Source organism: Anomaloglossus baeobatrachus, chromosome 3, assembly GCF_048569485.1.
Source record: "Anomaloglossus baeobatrachus isolate aAnoBae1 chromosome 3, aAnoBae1.hap1, whole genome shotgun sequence".
Lineage (NCBI taxonomy): Eukaryota > Metazoa > Chordata > Amphibia > Anura > Aromobatidae > Anomaloglossus > Anomaloglossus baeobatrachus.
The window spans coordinates 259,935,905-259,958,175 of NC_134355.1; the positions used below are offsets into that span (position 1 = coordinate 259,935,905).

General features: G+C 42.8%; 1 protein-coding gene across 1 annotated transcript in view; it reads left to right on the forward strand.

The window, feature by feature from the left end:
• The window catches only part of NMBR (neuromedin B receptor), a 614,661-nt gene that overhangs the window by 507,611 nt on the left and 84,779 nt on the right, over positions 1–22,271 (forward strand). The gene's annotated exons all lie outside the window — the stretch shown is intronic.

The window sequence follows — 22,271 nt, forward strand, 5'->3', positions numbered from 1 at the left end:
GTTTAGGAATCATAGCTCTGTAATGCATAGCCTCCTCTTTTTCAAGGGACCAAAAGTAATTGGACAAGGGACTCTAAGGGCTGCAATTAACTCTGAAGGCGTCTCCCTCGTTAACCTGTAATCAATGAAGTAGTTAAAAGGTCTGGGGTTGATTACAGGTGTGTGGTTTTGCATTTGGAAGCTGTTGCTGTGACCAGACAACATGCGGTCTAAGGAACTCTCAATTGAGGAGAAGCAGAACATCCTGAGGCTGAAAAAAAAGAAAAAATCCATCAGAGAGATAGCAGACATGCTTGGAGTAGCAAAATCAACAGTCGGGTACATTCTGAGAAAAAAGGAATTGACTGGTGAGCTTGGGAACTCAAAAAGGCCTGGGCGTCCACGGATGACAACAGTGGTGGATGATCGCCGCATACTTTCTTTGGTGAAGAAGAACCCGTTCACAACATCAACTGAAGTCCAGAACACTCTCAGTGAAGTAGGTGTATCTGTCTCTAAGTCAACAGTAAAGAGAAGACTCCATGAAAGTAAATACAAAGGGTTCACATCTAGATGCAAACCATTCATCAATTCCAAAAATAGACAGGCCAGAGTTAAATTTGCTGAAAAACACCTCATGAAGCCAGCTCAGTTCTGGAAAAGTATTCTATGGACAGATGAGACAAAGATCAACCTGTACCAGAATGATGGGAAGAAAAAAGTTTGGAGAAGAAAGGGAACGGCACATGATCCAAGGCACACCACATCCTCTGTAAAACAGGGTGGAGGCAACGTGATGGCATGGGCATGCATGGCTTTCAATGGCACTGGGTCACTTGTGTTTATTGATGACATAACAGCAGACAAGAGTAGCCGGATGAATTCTGAAGTGTACCGGGATATACTTTCAGCCCAGATTCAGCCAAATGCTGCAAAGTTGATCGGACGGCGCTTCATAGTACAGATGGACAATGACCCCAAGCATACAGCCAAAGCTACCCAGGAGTTCATGAGTGCAAAAAAGTGGAACATTCTGCAATGGCCAAGTCAATCACCAGATCTTAACCCAATTGAGCATGCATTTCACTTGCTCAAATCCAGACTTAAGACGGAAAGACCCACAAACAAGCAAGACCTGAAGGCTGCGGCTGTAAAGGCCTGGCAATGCATTAAGAAGGAGGAAACCCAGCGTTTGGTGATGTCCATGGGTTCCAGACTTAAGGCAGTGATTGCCTCTAAAGGATTCGCAACAAAATATTGAAAATAAAAATATTTTGTTTGGGTTTGGTTTATTTGTCCAATTACTTTTGACCTCCTAAAATGTGGAGTGTTTGTAAAGAAAGGTGTACAATTCCTACAATTTCTATCAGATATTTTTGTTCAAACCTTCAAATTAAACGTTACAATCTGCACTTGAATTCTGTTGTAGAGGTTTCATTTCAAATCTAATGTGGTGGCATGCAGAGCCCAACTCGCGAAAATTGTGTCACTGTCCAAATATTTCTGGACCTAACTGTATATTGTAACTATTTTGTAAACCTCCAGCAATGCAATAGATCTGTCATCCAGTAACATATCTCTGCTAATATGTCCCAGTCACCACAGCAAAGCTGCAGAGAGCAGGAAGTACCAATCTTTTGTATGCAAACAGGATTATTTTTGATATGTATAAATGTATCTTTATAGTTACTTAGCATTTTTCTTTAGCTGGTTCTTGCATCCTTCTGAATGTACAAAAATCTATCATCCTGTGACATAGCACACCAAAGGCCCCATTTAGTTAAGGTGTATATGCCAAAAATTTTGGCATACAACCTTTTAATAAGTCACAATGTTTTGCGCAACTAAATTAGGCCAAAAATATTGCAACATTTACAGTTCAGTGTCGGACAGGTGCACCAATATCGGATGGGACAGGCGAGTTCATGCCCATCTGTTATATTCAGGAAAAGTTAGTTTAATTTAGTGGTGCATCTAAATTCAGAAATACACTTCCAACTCTTTGATTAACATTTCTGGTAGTGGCACACAACAGACAAAGATGAGCCTCTCAATGAATTAGGCACATCCTACTCCATCGTGTCCCTTCATTAAGATTGGTGTGTTTAATGCCAGTATTAATGAATTGGGCCAAAATATTTGTCCCCTTCAATGTTTCCAAAAAATTGAAGTAACATTTCCATAGTTGTCACCTCTATATCAAGACATATACAACTGTATTTTTCATTTGTAAGGTTATGTACGGCTTTATACAGTACAATTAACTAAGCTGCAAAAACACATGCACATGAAGGTTAGCTACCACTAAAGTTTTTGCCCAATTACTGTTTTCATTGCTATAATTAGAGAATTGCCTGTTTTGACCATACTGAATTTTTTTTAAAGTGATCATATTTACACAAGTCCTTTGTGAAACCTTTAGAATAAAATGTAGGGTTATGCAAGAATAGGTACTACTTATTTTTGTCCAGAAGCAGAGTACATACAGATGCTAACATGACACTCCATGTGAACATGCACCATACATACTACATGTGGTAATGTATAATACTGCATGTCAGTTTTTCAAGCATTAACTGACTGCTGGACATTTTGAAGATAGAAATCACCAATAAATAAAATTGTATGATCAGACAAACTGCTGTGGTTCCACGGTCGGTGATAAATCTAGTTTAAAGGTTGCATGCTATAAATTTGCAGCACACTTTATGTGGCCTATACAATGGATTTATACTACAATATGCTGTTTTACAGAAAGGAGGGGCAGAATTAAGATTTTCAACAACAGGTTCCCTACCCGGTGTGAGGGATCTTTGCTAGGTAACATGTTTTAGAAATTATTTCTATTTTTTAGTCAAATATAAAAAATATCAAGTTGGGTTCAGGTTATCAAACTTTCTACCATATGAGGCTATAACTCTGAAATGTCAGAGCTGAATAAACAATTACATTATGTGACTTATAGATCATCTCGCCTCCAACTTCGAGTTGTCTTTTTCTTCTTCAACTGGTCCAAATCTTCATGACTTCTTCCTGCACTGTAACTCACAGGTGACATCTCTCATTGGAGTTGCTGTCCTTTTTTTCTCCATCTGGTCCAGACCTTCATGACTTCTTCCAGTTTTGAAACTCATAGGTGACATCTTCTTTCATTGAAGTTGCTGTCCTTTTTTTCTCCATCTGTTCCAGATCTTTATGACAGTTTCATACTCACCCATGCCTCCGTAAAGTTCGCCACCCAAACATCTGGGGCTAGGAGCATATAGGGGCTGGAAGCATATACATCACAGGAGCCCCTCATGTGATGTATGTGCCCCCAGTGTCCCCTGTGATGTATGTGTCTCCTGTGATGTATATACAGCAGTCCCAGCGTCCCCTATGTGATGTATATGCCCCCAGCCCATCCAGTCATGTATGTGTTTCCTATGATTTATATACAGCAGTCTCTGCATCTGGTATGGGATGTATATAGTCTACCAATCTTATTATCACAAAGAGTTGACTGCGCTCCAGACCGTGACAAACCTGGAAAAGCAGCTGTGAGAAGAAACATGATTAGTATCGTCGAACATCACAGCCGCACCAAACAGAAGCAGCTCCGGCCACCACAGTAGGGGTGGGTTAATTAATTGTTTGACCAAATATAGCCGCTTGATTTTCACATTGATAATTTTGTGCAACCCCCGAAGGTTGGCAGAAATTTGCAAATGCCCATTGGCAGAAAAAAGATTCCCCATTCCTGCCATACACTCTAGCATCTACCATGAAGAGAGAAGCACCAATATCCCACTGAGCTGCATGTCCACCTCAGAACTTTCCCTGTATCCAGTGCTGTATACCCTCCGAAACTGTCCCCTGACCCCACCACAGTGCTGTATACCCTCCAGACTTGTGTATCTCCTGACGCCAGTGCTGTATACCCATCCAGAGATGTCTGTCCCCTGACCCCAGTGCTGAATACGCCAAGAACTGTAAACCTCACCAGAACTGTCTGTCCCCCGACCCCAGTGCTGTATACCCCCAGAACTGTCTGCCCCCACCACAGTGATGTATACCTCCAGAGCTGTATGTCCTCCCACCCTAGTGCTGTATATCCCCCAGAGCTGTATGTCCCCCCCACCCCAGTGCTCTATACCCCCCTCTAGAGCTATATGACCACCTACCCCAATTCTGTATACCCACTAGAGCTGTATCTCCCCCCATTCCAGTGTGGTATACCTCCCTGAGCTGTATGTGCCCCCCCACCCCAGTGCTGTATACCCACCAGAGCTGTATGTCCCCCTCCACAGGCTCTATAGCCTCCAGAGTTATATTTCTCCCCCACCCCAGTGCAGTATACCACCCCAGAGCTGTATGTCCTCTCCAACCCAGTGGAGTATACCCCCAAAAGCTGGATGTCCCCCTCTAGAGCTTTATGTCCCCTTATTGCTGACTACCTCAGCATCTCCTGTAATGTATATACAGCAGTGTCAGTGTAAACTATGCGTGGCCATGTCTGAAAGTCATTGGCCACCAATAAGCGTGGCACAGCCACATGCCTAGGAGGAGCTGGACGGAGTCAAGTGGGGGAGATGAGTGAGGCTGCTGCCAGATTCCCCATATTAATAATACCTCTAATGTGTCTGTGTGTGTGTGTGTGCATGCATGATGTGTATCTATGTATGTCAGTGCATATGGCTATGTATATACAGTGCTGGCCAAAAGTATTGGCACTAATGTAATTCTGTCAGATAATACTCAGTTTATTCTTGAAAATGATTGCAATCACAAATTCTTTGGTATTATTATCTTCATTTAATTTGTCTTCAAAGAAAAAAAAAATTGTCATAAAGCCAAATTGGATATAATTCCACACCAAACATATAAAAAGGGGGTGGACAAAAGTATTGGCACTGTTTGAAAAATCATGTGAGACTTCTCTAATTTGGGTAATTAACAGCACCTGTAACTTACCTGTGGCACCTAACAGTTGTTGGTAATAACTAAATCACACTTGCAGCCAGTTGACATGGATTACAGTTGACTCAACCTCTGTCCTGTGTCCTTGTGTGTACCACATTGAGCATGGAGAAAAGAAAGAAGACCAAAGAACTGTCTGAGGACTTGAGAATCCAAATTGTGAGGAAACATGAGCAATCTCAAGGCTACAAGTCCATCTCCAAAGACCTGAAAGTTCCTGTGTCTACGGTGGCAGTGTAATCAAGAAGTTTAAAGCCCATGGCACTGTGGCTAACCTCCCTAGATGTGGAAAGAAAAGAAAAATTGACGAGAGATTTCAATGCAAGATTGTGCGGATGGTGGATAAAGAACCTCGACTAACATCCAAACAAGTTCAAGCTGCCCTGCAGTCCGAGGGTACAACAGTGTCAACCTGTACTATTCGTCGGCATCTGAATGAAAAGGGACTGTATGGTAGGATAACCAGGAAGACCCCACTTCTTACCCCGAGACATAAAAAAAGCCAGACTGGAGTTTGCCAAAACTTACCTGAGAAAGCCTAAAACGTTTTGGAAGAATGTTCTCTGGTCAGATGAGACAAAGGTAGAGCTTTTTGGGAAAAGCCATCAGCATAGAGTTTACAGGGAAAAAAAAGAGGCATTCAAAGAAAAGAACACGGTCCCTACAGTCAAACATGGCGGAGATTCCCTGATGTTTTGGGGTTGCTTTGCTGCCTCTGGCACTGGACTACTTGACCATTTGCATAACATTATGAAGTCTGAAGACTACCAACAAATTTTGCAGCATAATGTAGGGCCCAGTGTGAGAAAGCTGGGTCTCCCTCGAGGTCATGGGTCTTCCAGCAAGACAATGATCCAAAACACACTTCAAGAAGCACTAGAAAATGGTTTGAGAGAAAGCACTGGAGACTACTAAAGTGGCCAGCAATGAGTCGAGACCTGAATCCCATAGAACACCTGTGGAGAGATCTCAAAATGGCAGTTTGGAGAAGGCACCCCTCAAATCTCAGGGACCTGGAGCAGTTTGCCAAAGAAGAATGGTCTAAAATTCCAGGAGAGCATTGTAAGAAACTCATTGATGGTTACCGCAGGTGGTTGTTCGCAGTTATTTTGGCTAAAGGTTGTGCAACCAAGTATTAGGCTAAGGGTGCCAATACTTTTGTCTGGCCCATTTTGGGAGTTTTGTGTGAAATGATCAATGATTTGATTTTTGTTTCATTCTCTTTTGTGTTTTTTTCATTGCAAGCAAATTAAATGAAGATAATAATACCAAAGAATTTGTGATTGCAATCATTTTCAAGAATAAAATGATTATTATCTGACAGAATTGCAGGGGTGCCAATACTTTTGGCCAGCACTGTATTTATGTATTTAGATGTATTTCTGTGAGTTTCTCTTTAAATATGTATATGTACGTATGCCTGTATGTGTATGTAGCTGTGTATGTGTGTGTCTGCGTGTAGATGGGGCCCACTGAGACTCTTTAGCTCGGGACCCACAAAAACCTGGAGCCGTCCGTGCCTACACCCACTGAATGGAATTATAAGAAATATTATGATCCTATAAATAGGTTTAAACAAATACTGAGCCATATTAATACATTTAAATGTTTCCCTTAAAATTAATTATAAATCTGTGATGCCATAAATAATTTAGAATATGCAACGTGTTCATTGAAACGAACGTAGTAAACTCTGTTCCTTCAAAGGTGAATTATGGTAAACACCGTGTCTACCAAAAGTGAATCAGGATGAATAATTGGACCCCATTATTATAATAATTATTATTATTATTATTATTAGTGATACATGGCTTAAACCCATAATTTTAATAGGAAACATCAGCAGCATTCACTGTCAACTGTAAAATAATGATAATTACAGTCAAAATAATCTGTATAAATTTATTCAGATTCAAAGAAATGATGAACGTATAATTTTAATTTTTACTGACTTAGTCCTGAGAACCTGGATACAATTTAATGCTAAGAAGACCAGGTCATGTATTCTTCTTTTTCACAGTCAAATAACTGTGGTAGGTCATACATGTACATGTATGTAATGAGGCAACCCCTTTAAAAAAAAAATAAAAGTGATGGATTCATTGAAAAGGTTTTACAAAAAATATAAATTATTGTTTAAATTCTACAATCTGTCCAAAGAAATAATACACTCAGTGATCATCTGTAGTGAGCATTCTCACATTACTAGGTCCCTGTTGCATATTTGTCCTATCCTGAACATTTCACAGATGGCTGGATGTTAACTCAGACAATCCATGACTGCAAAGTTATCCTCACAAGCTACGTAGTGGCCTCATTTGGTGATGCTCTATCCCACGTGACTAAACACAGCCAATCAGGTGCTTTTATGATCACATGGGATAGAGGGCAAATGTTCCTATTCTAACAGTGACAGAACAGAGAGAGTATTTTTTATTGCAAATATTATGGATTTTATTCTGCTTTTAAATTTTAGTTTTTCATTTGTGCATATCTGTGCTGAAACTCATTAGACGTTTACTTATTCTTTTTTGAATATAAAACGATCAAATGATCCATTTTTTTCTTTTTTTTTTTTTAACAACATGTTTTATTTAGAATAAAACCTCCAATACCATTTTATTAAAAAATAAAATCCTTTAAATTTCACCGAAATCCACAAGGAGGTCCCATGACATTCCTCGAAAGTGAACCTGAAAAACATAAAAAGAGAGACTTATTTAAAAAAGACAAAAGACACCCTCATTCACCAATTTATTACCCATCAAAACCCTAATCCGTTCCACCGTAATCCATATGGAGGTCCCATGTCATTCCTAGACTCACTGTCTCAGCCTATGAAGAACAGAAATCAGTAATTAAAATGCAATCCTGCCACTTAATGAAAAATAACATAAGCTGGTTCATCTGATTGTCTATAAAAAGGTTTCTCATTACACAAGAAACATGTCATGATTTCTGATGACCGAATCCATTAATATACAGGGTTTGCCAAACCAGCAGGAACTTAAAAAAAATCCACCTGTGACCGCAGGTAGCCTGATCTCACTGAACTGAGTGACTTCACCTCGGGTGAAGTCCCTAAGTTTAGTGAAATCACCTGAGGTCAAGTGATCTGCGGTCACAGGTGAAGGGCCGTGGGAGACTCCAGCTGTGACCGCAACTTACCTGTGTGATGTCACTGCTGATAGCTGCTCAGTCTCTGTCTGAAGTCCGCAGCCGGAGGTCATGTACCATGATCACGCGCTGTGTCTTCAGTAATGTAATAGAGCTAGAATCGTCATTGGACCTCGTGTGGATTACGTTAGACCAGAAATGGTGTTTTGGGGGTTAATAAAGTGGTGAAAGAGGGTGGCTTTTTGTCTTTAATTTCAAATAAAGGACTTTTTTGGTGTTTATGTTTATATCTTTTCACTTACAGATTAGTGATTGGGGATCTCATAGATATTACACATTACTAATCTAGGGCTTAGTGGCATCTGTGAGCTGCGATTAACCCCTAATTACCCTGATGGCCACTGGACCAGAGCAATCGGGAAGAGCCGAGTAACATGCTGGGATTTTTGCATCTAATGAACGCGGCAATCTTGGGCAGCTGCAGGTTACTATTTTTAGGCTGGGAGGCCCAATAACCATGGGTCTCTCCAGCCTGAGTAAACCAGCCCCCAGCTGTTGGGCTTTATCATAGCTGGGTTTCAAATTGAGTTGCGACTGCATGCCTTTTTTAAATTATTTATTAAATCATTAGAATTAAAAAAGCCACATTTGGTACCTCTTATTTTGATACACACCCAAGATAAGTGCACGGCTTGGGGCCTGCAGTCTTATGCTTTATCTGTGCTGGGTATGACAATATGGGGAATCCTACGCGATATAGACCCGCAGATGTGATTTGAAGCATCAGACATGCTGTCACTGAACATGGGGGCATGTCTGACTGCAACCAATCACAGGTGCTATTGGGTGGGAAAAGCTGTGCATATGCAATAAAAGGTAATGAGTGGCCCTTGAAGTGAATGAGGCGCCGCGGGAACAGTTACAGCGGTGCTCTATTATTTTTTTCTTCATTTTTCCTTTATTTTTTGTATTACCAGAGTGCCTCATCAGGATCAATAGCCAGAATTCCCGGCATTTGGGTACCTTTGAACCCATGCGGTCTGGACTTTTACAGTCCGGGTACACACATCACTAATTACTTTCAATTTGCTACAGTAGTGCTGTATGATTAGTGGGGGGACATGTTTGATAAGGTGAGGGTAGTGGGAGAAATCAGAGGAGCAGTGGATTTTTTTCTTTTTCTTAACTTTTTTGTCTGGATTTACTGGCAGCTAATCAGGGTGCAGAAAACATCCACAATTTTCAGACACAAGGGTTTGTGTAATTTCCCTCTGCATACAAAATACAGATATGCAGAGTTGGCGCCATTTTGTAATCGCTAAACCTTCGGGATGGTGCTGCCATCGATGCTACACAGTTAGGTTACTTAGGGGTTTAATCATAGGTAACTGAGATAGGACAGCCAGCAAAAGTGTAAAATGGGGAAGTGCAGTGTAGGGAATATTGTGTGCCACAAATCAACATTTCATTATCTAGTGATAGCTAATTGTGAGCTCCAGCTCCAAATTGCGATTTGTGCATCTAAATAGGACCACATCTGTATTGCATCTCTAAATTGCTTGTTCTGCATCTAAATACTGCACAATCTGTGCTGCAGATGAAAATTGTCATTTAATCACTTAAGAAGTGATTGTTAATTTAGTGATAGGTGACTGACATGTGTGGGACTAGAGTTGTGAAACAGCTGCTTAAGAGGGAAAGGGTATATCGAATATGAGTGGGAAATCATTAGGTTGTGGTGGAAGGTGGAAAAAGAGTGGTGTTTGAGGTGTACGTGGCGTAGGTGCTAACGGTTTTGAAAGCTCTTATGAACAAACACCGGCTTGTCCTATCTAAAGACAACTGACAACTTTTGTTACTTGATGGGCTACTCCACTCCCTTTTTTTGGCAGCTGCACAGCTGTAAGACTTGTAGATGAGGGCCAGAAAGAGCATGTGCTAGAGTGGATGACAAGCGCTACATCAAGTAACCTCTCCTCCTCTTCCTCCATCCCAACTTCATACACAGTACAGCCCTCAGAGGTGGCACCCGAATTACCCTTGTTTCCCCAAATGCCACAATTCTCCAACTGCGCAATTAACTGTGGGGAACTACAGAGAAGTGAGTCTGTAAAGTTTTTCACAAAGTCTATTCTATGGGCCTCAGAGGTCTGCTCCAAAGAGTTCCAGAGGAGGAAAGCATGCGCACCGATGCCCAAAATCTTTGTCAGTTGGATCCAGTGTCAGATAAATTAGGTCCTGAGCAGAATCCAGACCCGTGTCACCAAATGTTAAGCCCTGGGAGTGCTGGTGATGATGATGAGACTGGTATACTGTACCGTGTTGTCAGGGCAGGAAAAGAATGGTGACTCTCAGGGTGATGAGTGGGATGACAGAGAGGATGACGATGAGGTTGGTGATCCCACTTGGTTCAAACCCAGAGGCAGGCAGCTGAGTAGCTCAGCACAAGAGATGAAGGAGGAAAAAGAGGAAATTATAATGCCAATTCCCGCACAAATACATAGTGACTGAACCATGACAAGCACTGCATCCCAAGCCACAACTCTGTCTGGCTGTGGCTGGCAGCGGTCGTGGGTCTGCAGTTCACAGGAAGATGTTGCCTAGCCTGGGCCTTCTTTGAGACAAAGGATGACCCAACTTTCATTACCTGACAAGTTTGTAAACAATGGCTCAATAGAGGCAATAATTGTAATAATTTGACTACTAGATGAATGAACTGGCATGTGCTCTACCAACATACATTACTCCGTCAATCTTACTGTGCTAAAACGCAGCCTAGTGGGCATATCCAGCCACCGGCTGCCCCCTCAACTGCGTCTGCTACTTCTTCCTCCTCTATCATCATTGAAAGCATTCTCAGATAGGTCTCCATTGCAGAACTTCTACTTGTTTAGCCGCTACAGCCAGGGTGAGTGAGAACCTGTCAGCTGTTACAGAAATGGACATGCCTGCTGTTTTTTAACCATCTGAGACACTGCACTCACCACATGTTCTTAATCCACCATAACACCTCCCTCAAAGTCTACCAGTTTGTTGTAGTCTACCTTCTTCACCGTCTGTCAGCACAGCAGCCAGCCCTCGGTCTCGCAGTTGTGGTCACGTAAAAGATCATTTCCTCCTACAGATGCCAAAATGAGGAGTGGGAGGCTCACCATAGCTAAACTGTTGGCCACAAAAATGCTGCCTTTCCATCTGGTGGATACAGATGGTCTCCAAAAGCTTATAGCCATGGCAGTCCCCCAGTACCAGTTGGCCAGTCACCATTACTTCTCTAATAAAGATGTGCCTGTATTACACGATGTCAACAGACAACATCACCCATTCCTTGAAAAAGTCTGTGTCTGACAGGGTGCATTCCAACAACTGGATTAACAAACATGGCCAGGGGCGTTACATCTTGCTCACTGTGCAATGGGTGACTCGGGTGGCTGCAGTGGCAGGCAGGCAAGGAGCTGCTCCAAAAGTCTTGGGATCTCAAAGGCTTGCGGGACAAACTTCTGTATCTATCACTTCCTCCACTGCTTTTGCCTCCTTCACCTCTTCTAGGGCTTCCACCTGTGCCCTCAACCTCTCCATTATCCATTAATAACACGCATTCCAACAGTGCAGAGAGTATCCCCCCACCTCCCTTCAGCACTGCCAGGGCTCAATCCAATCAGGTAGAGTTGAAATTTTGTTTTAACAATATATTTTCAATTTTCTCAAGGTGATTAGGTAAAAAAAACACCCTATAATGGGTTACACAATTTCTACTGAATGTGTCAATACACAACATGCATCTCTGCAGTACTGTTTGGCCGTACCACAGGGCTTTAGAAGGAAGGAGCGCTGTTTGATTTTTGGAGAACAGATTTTCCTAGAATAGTTTGAGGACTCAATTTGCAGAGCCCCTAAGTGCCAGAACAGAAGAAATCCCCTCAAGGGACAAAATTTTGGAAATTACACTCCTCTGGAATTCATCTATGGGTGTAGTGATGATTTAGACTCTGGAAAACACCCATGGTGTCAAAAGCAGTGAATGTTGCAGAATTAAAAATTGTAAATAAGTCCTTGTTGTGCCCAGTACATTGTAGTGCCCATACAGAGTGCACAGGTCGTGCTTCTGGAAACCTGCACCCCATACATTTAGGCGAACTCTCCTCACTACAATAATGCCAAATATGTGGATTTTAACTGTAGTTTAGGCCCATAGTGGGGCTCAGAAGAGAGAGGGCATTTGGATTTTTCAAGATTTATTTTTTGAGAGGAAGAGCCATACAGTCATATGAAAAAGTTTAGGCACCCCTATTAATGTTAACCTTTTTTTCTTTAAAACAATTAGGGTTTTTGCAACAGCTATTTCAGTTTCATATATCTAATAACTGATGGACTGAGTAATATTTCTGGATTGAAATGAGGTTTATTGTACTAACAGAAAATGTGCAATCCGCATTTAAACAAAATTTGACCAGTGCAAAAGTATGGGCACCCTTATCAATTTCTTGATTTGAACACTCCTAACTACTTTTTACTGACTTACTAAAGCACTAAATTGGTTTTGTAACCTCATTGAGCTTTGAACTTCATAGGCAGGTGTATCCAATCATGAGAAAAGGCATTTAAGGTGGCCACTTGCAAGTTGTTCTCCTATTTGAATCTCCTATGAAGAGTGGCATCATGGGCTCCTCAAAACAACTCTCAAATGATCTGAAAACAAAGATTATTCAACATAGTTGTTCAGGGGAAGGATACAAAAAGTTGTCTTAGAGATTTAAACTGTCAGTTTCTACTGTGAGGAACATAGTAAGGAAATGGAAGAACACAGGTACAGTTCTTGTTAAGCCCAGAAGTGGCAGGCCAAGAAAAATATCAGAAAGGCAGAGAAGAATGGTGAGAACAGTCAAGGACAATCCACAGACCACCTCCAAAGACCTGCAGCATCATCTTGCTGCAGATGGTGTCAATGTGCATTGGTCAACAATACAGCGCACTTTGCACAAGGAGAAGCTGTATGGGAGAGTAATGCGAAAGAAGCCGTTTCTGCAAGCACGCCACAAACAGAGTCACCTGAGGTATGCAAAAGCACATTTGGACAAGCCAGTTACATTTTGGAAGAAGGTCATGTGGACTGATGAAACAAAGATTGAGTTGTTTGGTCATACAAAAAGGCATTATGCATGGAGGCAAAAAAACACTGCATTCCAAGAAAAGCACTTGCTACCCACAGTAAAATTTGGTGGAGGTTCCATCATGCTTTGGGGCTGTGTGGCCAATGCCGTCACCGGGAATCTTGTTAAAGTTGAGGGTCGCATGGATTCAACTCAGTATCAGCAGATTCTTGACAATAATGTGCAAGAATCAGTGACGAAGTTGAAGTTATGCAGGGGATGGATATTTCAGCAAGACAATGATCCAAAATACCGCTCCAAATCTACTCAGGCATTCATGCAGAGGAACAATTACAATGTTCTGGAATGGCCATCCCAGTCCCCAGACCTGAATATCATTGAACATCTGTGGGATGATTTGAAGCGTGCTGTCCATGCTCGGCGACCATCAAACTTAACTGAACTGGAATTGTTTTGTAAACAGGAATGGTCAAATATACCTTCATCCAGGAACTCATTAAAAGCTACAGGAAGCGACTAGAGGCTGTTATTTTTGAGGATCTACAAAATATTAGTGTCACTTTTATGTTGAGGTGCCCATACTTTTGCACCGGTCAAATTTTGTTTAAATGCGGATTGCACATTTTCTGTTAAGCCCGCTACACACGCTTCAATATATCTCACAATCCGTCGTTGGGGTCAAGTTGTAAGTGACGCACATCCGGCATCGTTTGTGAGGTATCTGCGTGTGACAGCTACATGCGATCAGGATTGAACGCAAAACCGTTGATCGCAAACACATCGTATCATTCTCTAGAATTGTGCGTTTTGTTGCACGAACCTAGTCAATTGTAACGTGTGACATCCCTCATACGATTTTGTTGTCTGATGCTATGTGCGCAGGTGTGCGCTCTGCACCACAGCTTAAAAAAGGTCTGCTTCAGAGCGCAGCTAAAAAGCTGCGTTCTGAAGCGCCTCACAATGTCTGTCATGCACTAATCTCTGTCAGTCCGTCACTATCTCTGTCCCTCACTCTCAGTCCATGTCAGTCTATCCCCCTCTCTCATATACTCACCGATCCCCGATCCCCGGCGCTGCACGGCATTCACACTGCTCCGGCGGCTTTTACTGTTTTGAAAAAGCCGGCCGCCCATTAAACAATCTCGTATTCCCTGCTTTCCCCGCCCACCGGCGCCTATGATTGGTTACAGTGAGACACGCCCCCACTCTGAGTGACAGGTGTCACACTGCACCCAATCACAGCAGCCGGTGGGCGTGTCTATACTGTGTAGTGAAATAAATAATTAAATAATTAAAAAAAACGGCGTGCGGTTCCCCCCATTTTTAAAACCAGCCAGATAAAGCCATACGGCTGAAGGCTGGTATTCTCAGGATGGGGAGCTCCACGTTATGGGGAGCCCCCCACCCTAACAATATCAGCCAACAGCCGCCCAGAATTGCCGCATACATTAGATGCGACAGTTCTGGGACTGTACCCGGCTCTTCCCGATTTACCCTGGTGCGTTGGCAAATCGGGGTAATAAGGAGTTATTGGCAGCCCATAGCTGCCAATAAGTCCTAGATTAATCATGTCAGGCGTCTATGAGACACCCTCCATGATTAATCTGTAAGTTACAGTAAATAAACACACGCACCCGAAAAAATCCTTTATTAGAAATAAAAACACACACATATACCCTGGTTCACCACTTTAATCAGCCCCAAAAAGCCCTCCTTGTCCGGCGTAATCCAGGATGATCCAGCATCGCATCCAGCGCAGCTGCATGGAGGTGACCGGAGCCGCAGCAGACACAGCCGCTCCGGTCACCTCCATGCAGCAAATGAAGACAGCCGTGCGATCAGCTGCTGTCACTGAGGTTACCCGCGGCCACCGGTGGATGCAGCGGTGGCCGCGGGTAACCTCAGTGACAGCAGCTGATCGCGCGGCTGTGTTCATTTGCTGTGTGGAGGTGACCGGAGCGGCTGTGTCTGCTGCGGCTCCGGTCACCTCCATGCAGCTGCGCTGGATGCGACGCTGGATCATCCTGGATTACGCCGGACAAGGAGGGCTTTTTGGGGCTGATTAAAGTGGTGAACCAGGGTATATGTGTGTGTTTTTATTTCTAATAAAGGATTTTTTCGGGTGCGTGTGTTTATTTACTGTAACTTACAGATTAATCATGGAGGGTGTCTCATAGACGCCTGACATGATTAATCTAGGACTTATTGGCAGCTATGGGCTGCCAATAACTCCTTATTACCCCGATTTGCCAACGCACCAGGGTAAATCGGGAAGAGCCGGGTACAGTCCCAGAACTGTCGCATCTAATGTATGCGGCAATTCTGGGCGGCTGTTGGCTGATATTGTTAGGGTGGGGGGCTCCCCATAACGTGGAGCTCCCCATCCTGAGAATACCAGCCTTCAGCCGTATGGCTTTATCTGGCTGGTTTTAAAAATGGGGGGAACCGCACGCCGTTTTTTTTAATTATTTAATTATTTATTTCACTACACAGTATAGACACGCCCACCGGCTGCTGTGATTGGGTGCAGTGTGACACCTGTCACTCAGAGTGGGGGCGTGTCTCACTGTAACCAATCATAGGCGCTGGTGGGCGGGGAAAGCAGGGAATACGAAATTGTTTAATGGGCGGCCGGCTTTTTCAAAACAGTAAAAGCCGCCGGAGCAGTGTGAATGCCGTGCAACGCGGCGCCGGGGATCGGTGAGTATATGAGAGAGGGCTGCTAACTTCAGTTACTCAGGAGATTAGCGGTCACCGGTGAGTCTTCACTGGTGACCGCTAATCAGGACGCGACACAGACAGAGCCGCAGCATCACAATGAAGTCGGGTGAAGTTCACCCGAGTTCATTCTGACAGTGCGGCTCTGTCTGTGTCTGCTGTCATCTGCCATTCAGCTCTGCTACATGGCTGTCTGTGTCTGCTGTTAGCGGCCATGTAGCAGAGCTGAATGGCAGATGACATAGTAAAAACGCATCCCACATTACACACGCTTGGCAAGTCAATAAATAAAAAAAAAAAAAGGTGCTCAATGCATACGTCACAGAGCACATGATCTAAAGGATCGCACACAAAATTGACCAATTTAACATAGACTACTAACGCTCGTGTGACAGCAAATGAACGACCAACGTGAAATCTGATAGATCCCGTATGCAACCTGGGCGTGTCACATCGCAAATGCGATTGTACAACTAATTGCAACGTGTAAAGTGGGCTTTAGTGCAATAAACCTCATTTCAATCCAGAAATATTACTGAGTCCATCAGTTATTAGATATATGAAACTGAAATAGCTGTTGCAAAAACCTAAATTGTTATAAAGAAAAAAGATTAACATTAATAGGCTTGCCCAAACTTTTTCATATGACTGTAGCATTTTTTCCAGAGCCTTTGTGCTACCATTAATTTGAAAGCCCCCTATATTTCTGTTAAGCGATGTCAGACCTGAGTGGGGACTTGTGTGTTTGTGGGCTGAGTTGAATGCTATTTCATGGTGATTTTGGTACAGAACATTTTGATTCAGTTCACATCTATCCTGTGCTTTATGCGGAGCACTTACATCAGGGTTTCCATCAACATCTACGAAATACATGATCCAGGTGAAACCCATGGCGGATCCATTCATTAATGAGACAGCTACTAGCTAGTTACTCCAGACTTGGTTTGGCCTCTGTTCAGCGGTGTCCATCTTTGCAAAGGTGAACAAAACTGTTAATAACCGCACTTTTGTCCATGCCTAAAAAGAGGCGTAAAAAGATGGACACCACCAGACCACAGGCCAGAAATGTGGTCAAAGTGACTCTCTCTGCCTCATTACAGTGAATTTTTTATTGGAAATTTTATCTGAATCAAGTTTTTCAGAGACTTAGGATATGTGCCCATGATCCGCAGATGTTGTGTCGTGGATGCAATGTGTCTTTTCTTGCAGAGACCACAAGTGTTCTCCACAGTAGATTGCAGCTGCCCAATCCCATGATTAGGCTTTGAGGTGCCGTAGACTTTCACTCTGTTTTCCCAGCTGAGGACACTGACATCTCCGCAAGCATAAATCAATATGCTATAACTAGGGAAGCTGCGTCGCATGTCAGTCTACACTGCAGAGAAAAGAAATACAGTACAATGGGCATGGGATTTGTATAAATCCCAACTACTATGCTTATATTGTATATCACAGCATTTTGGATGTAGCGAAAACACGGTGCATCCAAAACACTGCTATTCCTGATTATAGACATGCACCCTTACACGTAATCATGGTGTAAGCAATCAGCATAGAGTGCAAGATAAACATGAGCCGTGCCGTACTGCAATCTTTTAGAGGCAGAATGAACTAATCAATATCAGTTGACAAATTGGCTTTATTTAAATTTTCTTTACGCCGTACACCACGTGGTATAAGTGATAGTTCTGCTTTATTCTTCATGTCAGTGTGATTACAGAGATACCAGATTTATATAGCTTTTTTTAGGTTTGGCGACTATCACACTAGAAACGCTTTTTACAAAATAAAGGTTTTTTGCATCACTGAACTTTGAAGGCTATAGTTTTTTTCATTTTTCTGCCAGTTATGTTCTGTTTTGTTTTTGCTGGATGAGTTGGAGTTTTTATTGGTACTAGATTGGGCCACATAATATTTTTTGATCATTTTATATTCCACTTTTTGTGAGGCAGAATCAATAACAAATAACATTTCAGGAATTGTTGTTTTTCTTTTGCTTTTTTAATGCCATTCACTGTGCCTTAAAAGTGGTAATAAAAAAACTGTATATATGTGTATACATATATGAGAAACGGGTTTCAGCTGCGCTAAAAACCACTGTTACCAGGGTGTTAATTAAAGATCTCTTTTATTACAGTATTCCAACGCGTTTCAGAGACATGAGCCGTCTCCTTCTTCAGGGAAAAAGAGAAAATGTACACACAGTATGCAGACCGGTTGGTTATATAGGAGTCCATTTCGCCATGTTGACATCTGTGACGTCAATGCTCTCATGGTAACGGAATGACTCATGAGCACGTGAAGACTGCAGAGGAGGTGTATTAACAACTAGCAAAAACATACAGAGCATCTAAACTTTTTAAATAAACATGAAATGAATGTGAAAATAAAAATAAAATTGAAATAAAAGTAAAAAATATATATATATATAAACTGTTTGATTTTTTCAAAGCGCGTCAATATGATGACGGACGTAAATAAGTGTTTAACGTGGTACTGGAACCCAAAAAGGAGGGGTACCTCACTGGGTTCAGACACAAGGTGGTTTGTAATCATCCATTACTCCATAGCTGACTATTTGTTGGAGAAGGGAGAATTAAGCGGCTACTAATAGTGCCACAGTAAAAATACTGATGTGCAGGTGACAAATGCACTAGTATAATAAAGAGATGTGCATGTAGATGCCGTCAAACTAAAAGGAAGATAATTAAAAGTATTTGTTAGAAATAATGTGCAGGTGACAAATGCACTAGTTTAATGAAGAGATGTGCATGTAGATACCGTCAAACTAAAAGGAAGATGATTAAAAGTATTTGTTAGAAATAATGTGCAGGTGACAAATGCACTAGTTTAATGAAGAGATGTGCATGTAGATACCGTCAAAACTAAAGGGGGGGTAATTAGAAGTATTTATTGGTAACAACGTGCAGGTGACAAATGCACTAGTTTAATAAAGAAATGTATATGTAGATGCCGACAAACCAAAAAGGGAGATGATTAAAAGTATTTGGAGGGATTCCTAGAAAGCAGGGGCAGTGAACTTGAGGTGAAGGAAGAGCGCCTGCGCAGAGACACTGAGCAAGTTCTCAATGAGAACCAGGGTGAAATGAGTTCAAACCGTGGGAAATGAAGGGGAGCGCATGCGTGAAGACACAGTGAAGGTAACTCGGGTTCAGAAGCCGCACCAGTATCCTGAGTGCAGGGAGAAGACAGTGTATGAGAAACATGTGAAGAAGTGAAAAGATGAATAAAATGGAAGGTGTAGTGCAAAGATCATTGCTAAAAGAACCTCATATGCAATTGGTAGAAAAGGAACTTCTCGCAGCAGTACGGATGATTCGGAAAAAACAATAAATATAAATATAAAAATATATATATAAATAATAAGGACTAATGACTACACAAAGGAGACTATGTCTGCATAACATGGAAACGCGCTGGGATAAAAAAGAAACTTTCTGGATCCACAAACTAAATACCGTATTTTTCGGACCATAAGACGCACTTTTTTTCCCCCAAACGTTGGGGGAAAGTTGGGGGTGCGTCTTATGGTCTGACTATAGGGCTGCGGCCGGGAATGAGGGTGCTGCAGGTCATCGGGGGCACGAGCAGGCAGCAGCAGCGCCTGCCGTGACCACGTGGGCCCGCTCATTACATATGCACGTCCATCCTCCCGCCCATCTCTCAGCGCTGAAGCCGGCACTGACAGGTGGGCGGGAGGACGAGCGGGGACCCGCGCATAGCAAAGAGCCGGCCGCATGATCACCCCTGGCAATTACAGCCTGGAGTGATCATGTGCGGCTGTATTCACTGCTCCCCGCGCGTCATTACCAGCGCGGGGTGCAGTGAATCAGTACACTCACCCGTCCCCGTGTGTGGAGCCGCCCCCCTGCTGCACGCGATGTCTTCCTGTCTGTGCCGGTCAGCTGATCTGTGCCGGTCAGCTGATCTGTGCTGAGCTGGTCAGCTGATCGGCACAGACAGGAAGACATCGCGTGCTGCAGGGGAACGGCTCCACACACACAGGTCAGCGTGCCAGAGAGGAAGATATGATCGGTGCTGCAGGGAGTGAGGAAAAGGTGAGTATAAACGTTTATTTTTTTCTCTGTGCTATAGGATACAGGCAATATACCAGGATGGTATATGAGCACGATGGGGGCATATAGCAGGATGGGAGTATGTGAACAGGCTGGATGGGGGGGGTATGTGAACAGGCTGGATGGGGGGGGGGGGTATGTGAACAGGCTGGATGGGGGTGTATGTGAACAGGCTGGATGGGGGGTATGTGAACAGGCTGGATGGGGGGGGTATGTGAACAGGCTGGATGGGGGGGTATGTGAACAGGCTGGATGGGGGGGTATGTGAACAGGCTGGATGGGGGGGTATGTGAACAGGCTGGATGGGGGGGTATGTGAACAGGCTGGATGGGGGGGTATGTGAACAGGCTGGATGGGGGGGTATGTGAACAGGCTGGATGGGGGGGGTATGTGAACAGGCTGGATGGGGGGGTATGTGAACAGGCTGGATGGAGGGGTATGTGAACAGGCTGGATGGGGGGGTATGTGAACAGGCTGGATGGGGGGGTATGTGAACAGGCTGGATGGGGGGGTATGTGAACAGGCTGGATGGGGGGGGTATGTGAACAGGCTGGATGGGGGGGTATGTGAACAGGCTGGATGGGGGGGGTATGTGAACAGGCTGGATGGGGGGGGGGTATGTGAACAGGCTGGATGGGGGTTTATAGCAGGATCATATACAAGGCAGGAGGATCATTACCAGGATGGGGTACCTTAGTAGAGAATTTGGGGACATTACCCCCATAACAGTGTCAGCAGCAGATCCTCGCCCCATAACAGTGTGTCATGACCACATTTTTTGCTTAAAGTTTTATTTTCCCATTTTCCTCCTCTAAAACCAGGGTGCGTCTTATAGTCCGGTGCGTCTTATAGTCCGAAAAATACGGTACTCTAACCCCTTTTGGATTGAACGAAGTAGCAGATCTGTTTTATTAGCCGCTAGCCATCAGCTTCTCATCAGCAATAATACCATCATTTACCTTTTTAGCTAATACCAATATTTATACCTTAGTTTTAGTTTTTATACCTTTTAAATTGAAGCTTTTATTGCTCTTTTATTAATGGTACAGCTGTGCTTTTCATATGTTCATTGATGAATTCCATATGGTCCATAGGAGATCAACACAATCCCCCCCCCTTTTTTTCCCCCTCTCCTACATGTCAAATTTTATATACATGTTATATATCTTTATATATTTATACGCTTCACGTATTCAACTATTTGAACCGCATCTATTTAATGTTTGTATTCCAGACAGTTTTTACTTGAAGTTTTTATCCAGCGCGTTTCCATGTTATGCGGACATAGTCTCCTTTGTGTAGTCATTAGTCCTTATTATTTATATATATATATTTTTATATTTATATTTATTGTTTTTTCCGAATCATCCGTACTGCTGCGAGAGGTTCCTTTTCTACCAATTGCATATGAGGTTCTTTTAGCAATGATCTTTGCACTACACCTTCCATTTTATTCATCTTTTCACTTCTTCACATGTTTCTCATACACTGTCTTCTCCCTGCACTCAGGATACTGGTGCGGCTTCTGAACCCGAGTTACCTTCACTGTGTCTTCACGCATGCGCTCCCCTTCATTTCCCACGGTTTGAACTCATTTCACCCTGGTTCTCATTGAGAACTTGCTCAGTGTCTCTGCGCAGGCGCTCTTCCATCACCTCAAGTTCACTGCCCCTGCTTTCTAGGAATCCCTCCAAATACTTTTAATCATCTCCCTTTTTGGTTTGTCGGCATCTACATACACATTTCTTTATTAAACTAGTGCATTTGTCACCTGCACGTTATTACCAATAAATACTTCTAATTACCCCCCCCTTTAGTTTTGACGGCATCTACATGCACATCTCTTCATTAAACTAGTGCATTTGTCACCTGCACATTATTTCTAACAAATACTTTTAATTATCTTCCTTTTAGTTTGACGGCATCTACATGCACATCTCTTTATTATACTAGTGCATTTGTCACCTGCACATCACTATTTTTACTGTGGCACTATTAGTAGCCGCTTAATTCTCCCTTCTCCAACAAGTAGTCAGCTATGGAGTAACGGATGATTACAAACCACCTTGTGTCTGAACCCAGTGAGGTACCCCTCCTTTTTGGGTTCCAGTACCGCGTTAAACACTTATTTACGTCCGTCATCATATTGACGCGCTTTGAAAAAATCAAACAGTTTATATATATATATTTTTTACTTTTATTTCAATTTTATTTTTATTTTCACATTAATTTCATGTTTATTTAAAAAGTTTAGATGCTCTGTATGTTTTTGCTAGTTGTTAATACACCTCCT